Raw genomic sequence first — 5000 nt, 5'->3', positions numbered from 1 at the left:
TCATTGGTTAAAGGTGTGTTTTTTCTGCAGTGCATTGCAGTCCCGGACGAACTGGTGCACATGAAAGCCGCTGGGGAACAGGCATCCAATGCGATTTTAGGGCAGCAAAACTGGAAATATTCTTAATAAGGCAATCTTTGTGAAATTGACACATACTGCTTTACATTAGTGCATTAAATCAGCATTTTATACTCTGGGCATTTAAAACTACAGAAACAAGCCCCAAGATGAGTTCTTTATTTTCTGGGTGGTACCCTAAAAATCAACCCAGGGCCTTTCCAGTAACCATTTTCCGTCAGAATTTTGGAAATTTTTACTCCATGAGGGTCAATATCATTGGGATAGTGTATTTTCAACTCAGTATGTAGATAAATGACGAGAATATTGGCTTCGGAAAATCTGGTTTCCAAGCGCTAAAACCTGCACTGGATGCATTTGACACATTGTCCATGCACACGTACGATACCCTGGGAGCCAGGCTAGTATCGGGCCGTTAGCCGGTTTCCTTCGGTAGCCAAAATGTTTGAAACATTCCGGAGAATGTCAGGAGATATTGATCGAAAGTAGGGCTCAAGGGTTAAGTTTAAAGTTCAAATTTAACTCAGATTTGATTCAATTCATTTAGAAAGTTTTAAGGTGGTCAGAATCCGGTCAGACTTCTCTCGATCGCAAACTTCAGCCAACCTTGGTTGGTTGGTGGTCAGGGGATGGTTCTAGATGTGTGACAGGGGCTTTAAGTATACGTATGACACGGTTATTTGTGTTACAACACTTGCTGATGGTACTTGTTGGCAACACCTGAATGCTTCGGGAAAGTAAGAAAATATGACAATATTGATATGTGATGCTAAGTTTGAAACTATCAATGGACATGGCATCTTTCAAACTTTCCTAAATTTTCAAATCGTCAAGTCATTAAAATGATTAAACACATAAATCGTGGCGTGAACGTAACGACGCAATGGACTCTTTGCTTATTTTGACATAGAGAAATATCAGCAAATTCGCCCGCTACACAATTTACCAGAGTCTGACCTGTGATCTGGTAGACCTCTTTTGCGTAATACCCGCCTTTGCCGTCCGCTTCACATCTATATGGGTATCTGGAAGGTCTGTTCGTCGTGTAGACAGTGGGACCAGAGGCTGATCCAGTACAGGCCCCGCCATTCTGGAGAGCAAACACGTTAAAACCACGGGAAAGCGCCACCTGGAAACACTTCTCAATCGCATCGGTACGGTACCTGTAGTTGCTCTCGCCTAGGCGTGGGTCTGTCCTCTCGAGCCACAGAATAGCGGGGTCAGATTTGTCCGCAAAGCAACCCACGCTCTTATACGTGTACCCACGGTTGGTGCTGCCTGGGTAACGTAGAATAAATGAATGAATGAATGAATGAATGAATGAATGAATGAATGAATGAATGAATGAATGAATGAATGAATGAATGAATGAATGAAAGGATGAAAATCTTTGGTGTACGTACATACCCATTGGGTTAGGTACAGGTCAAAACAAATGAATAGTTTGTACAATACTTGTATACATGATCAAGCTAGCAATAGTACTACAGTCTGTTAATCAAAAGTAGATTCCACTTCTCCTCGCTTCTCTGTGATGATAGAAAGAACAGATATGTTTTAGAATTTATTAATGTGTCCATATTGACAGGAATTCTGGCACACCCTTATATATATATCAATGGTTTATTTGCATTAAAACACAACAACACTGTCCCAAAAATGGCAGCCAGAGGTGTGATAAAGAAAAGAAAATGTACCTAATTTGTTTAACATTTATCACAATGATACACGTAACACCAAGACATTAGATGTGTAACGAAAAAATTATGAAAGGAAACCAAAAAATACTAGAAAGGCCGACATTTGCTTGGGAGCAAATACAGCATATTTCAGTCCATCTCCCTCCCACGCAAAAGTGGACTATTCCAAACTTACCCCAGTGCAAAACTGGCAAAGGTTCTCAAATAAATGAATTAAATAGTAGCTATATGAGAACAAAGATGCAAGAACAAGTACTTTGAATCTCGTAAGCTTTACTAATCTTATTACAGGTATGCAAATACTAACAATGATGAGATTTGATACATTTTGAAGGTCTTAGGCACATAAAATTGAATGTGTGGGTCATTACGCACGACTTAGGTGCAATGTGACCTCAGGTAACCCACAATGGAACACGTGTTCCATGGATGGAACGGGCCATTCTTTGGATAGAACATGGAACGGGTACAGCACTTTTGGCCCTTTTTTTTGCTGAAAATAGCCATTAAAGTCCCCCAAATGAGTCATTTGGAAGTGGTGTATGCCAAATACGTGACTGCTATTCTGTAGACACATGTTCAAGGTACCCTTAGACCGAATGTCATATCATTTGGTTGTAATACCAAGGCTCAGGATCCAAAAATCCATTTTTTTGTCGAAAAATGCCCCAAAAAACCTTCATCTATAAAAAAAGAACAGTCTGCAAACAAAATGAGTATATTAGAAGGGACTCACCTTGCTGGCAGTTCTGTCCAGTCCATCCAGGTGAGCAGGTACATTTGTATCCGCCATTTTTGTTTACACAGCGTCCATGTTGGCAGGGGTATCTGATACACTCATTTATGTCTGTGTGATAAAGGAAAGAAAATGTACCTAATTTGTGTTAAAACACAATGATATACGTAACTCACCAACGCCTTTAATGTGTAATGGAAAGAATGAAACCAAAATATGTGCTTTTTCATCATTAAGAACAGCTTGCAAACAAAATGAGTACATCAGATGGAACAGCTTGCTGACAGTTTTGTCCAGACCATCAAGGTGAGCAGGTATATTTGTATCCGCCATCTTGGTTCACACAGCGTCCATGTAGTTATGGTTTTCTCGTACACTAATTTATGTCTGTGTGACTTAAGCATTATATATATATAATGTACAATACCACAATCAATAAAAAAATTGACAAAATGACTACACCAGAAGGCACTCACCTTGCTGACAGTTCTGTCCAGTCCATCCAGGTGAGCAGGTACATTTGTATCCGCCATTTTTGTTCTTACAGCGTCCATGTTGACAGGGATTTTTGGCACACTCATCTATGTCTGTGTGATAAAGGCAGGAAAAAGTAACTAACTGTTTTAAACATTGAACACAACGATACACGTAACACCCATACATTAAATGTTTAAAGAAAAGAGCATGGAGGTAAAAAAGAGATCTCTTTTTACCTCCATGAAAAGAGGGAAACCAAAATATATGAATTGTCATCCATGAGGTTAAAAAGAAAGATACACTCATCTATGTCTGTGTGATAAAGGAAAATGTATCTAATTTGTTTGGCATGTTACACAATGATACATCAGTAGTGGCAAACTATTGGACATGCTAAAACACAGGGCATTTCAGAACTTCACAAAAAAGGTAACAAAACTACAAGATAGCAATATAGATAGCCCATCAGTCCATTAGGTTTTTAAAATAACATGACTGTCCATTACCACAGATAAAACCAACAGCATGGGTTCATTTTACCCTTCCCTTGGGAATCAGCAACTTCACAGAAAAGGTAATAGTCTAATTTTGCACTCGATGGAATTAAAGGATAATCGACACTCACTCAAGCTGAACAGTAACAACAGTCTCTTCAACATGTTGCCCTGCTTCTCCAGAATTCGCAGTAACACACGTTTGGCCCAACCCCTTATAATTACACTCAGGCCAGGGTTACCTACCATTTTTGCCCTGCTTTTCCAAAAGTAACAGTAACAAGTAACAGTCACACCTCATTTACTTCCCCGCACACGCCCGACCACACCCCTTATAATTAGACACAGGCCAGGGTTACCTACTCTTCAACATTTTGCCCTGCTTTTCCAAAAGTAACAGTAACAAGTAACAGTCACACCTCATTTACTTCCCCGCACACGCCCGACCACACCCCTTATAATTAGACACAGGCCAGGGTTACAACCACCCCCCTACCGGGCGGCCAGGCCAGGCCGATCGGTGAAGATTAGAATCTGTCCACCGGAAGTCTCTGTTTGGTTCAGTCAAGGAAGTTTCCAAATATATAATCCCTTTTCTAACCAAACTGGTGGATCATCCACCTTTTTTGGGACCATTTCTTCTTCTACCCTGTACTCCACGTTCCACATATGGTATCGCAAGGTTACCGGTTTACTTGAAGTTGAAGGGGTAGTTTACGGTCAGTTGGCGACATGACCGCACTTCGATGTATGCCACTAAAATCAGTGTTCATGAGCAATAAAGAATCATATGAATATGACCCCTATACATGTCTATCATTTACTGAATGCATGGAAATACGTTTGCACCCAGCGACACAGCGGAAAATCTTTCGAAAAGATGGGACAGCAAGGAGGTTCGCTTTGGTTCAATATATCTAAGTATTTTAACGTTTCATACCTCAGAAGACCATGAATACGTGAGATAAGAAAGGGAGGTTTGATGTTGGCTGTTGTTGCAATTTTCTAGCATTCTAGTGATTACGGAATAAGTGACGAAATTTGGAGTTTTCTGGAAACACAACATGCGCCGCGTCCACCTTGCTGTCCCATCTTTTCGAAAGATTTTCCGCTGTGTCGCTGGGTGCAAACGTATTTCCATGCATTCAGTAACTGATAGACATGTATAGGGGTCATATTCATATGATTCTTTATTGCTCATGAACACTGATTTTAGTGGCATACATCGAAGTGCGGTCATGTCGCCAACTGACCGTAAACTACCCCTTCAACTTCAAGTAAACCGGTAACCTTGCGATACCATATGTGGAACGTGGAGTACAGGGTAGAAGAAGAAATGGTCCCAAAAAGGTGGATGATCCACCAGTTTGGTTAGAAAAGGGATTATATATTTGGAAACTTCCTTGACTGAACCAAACAGAGACTTCCGGTGGACAGATTCTAATCTTCACCGATCGGCCTGGCCTGGCCGCCCGGTAGGGGGGTGGTTGGTAACCCTGGCCTGAGTCTAATTAT

The sequence above is a fragment of the Branchiostoma belcheri genome, unplaced genomic scaffold, assembly GCF_001625305.1.
Source record: "Branchiostoma belcheri isolate BF01 breed outbred unplaced genomic scaffold, Haploidv18h27 scaffold5, whole genome shotgun sequence".
Classification (NCBI taxonomy): domain Eukaryota; kingdom Metazoa; phylum Chordata; class Leptocardii; order Amphioxiformes; family Branchiostomatidae; genus Branchiostoma; species Branchiostoma belcheri.
Note: the sequence above shows the minus strand (reverse complement) of the source record.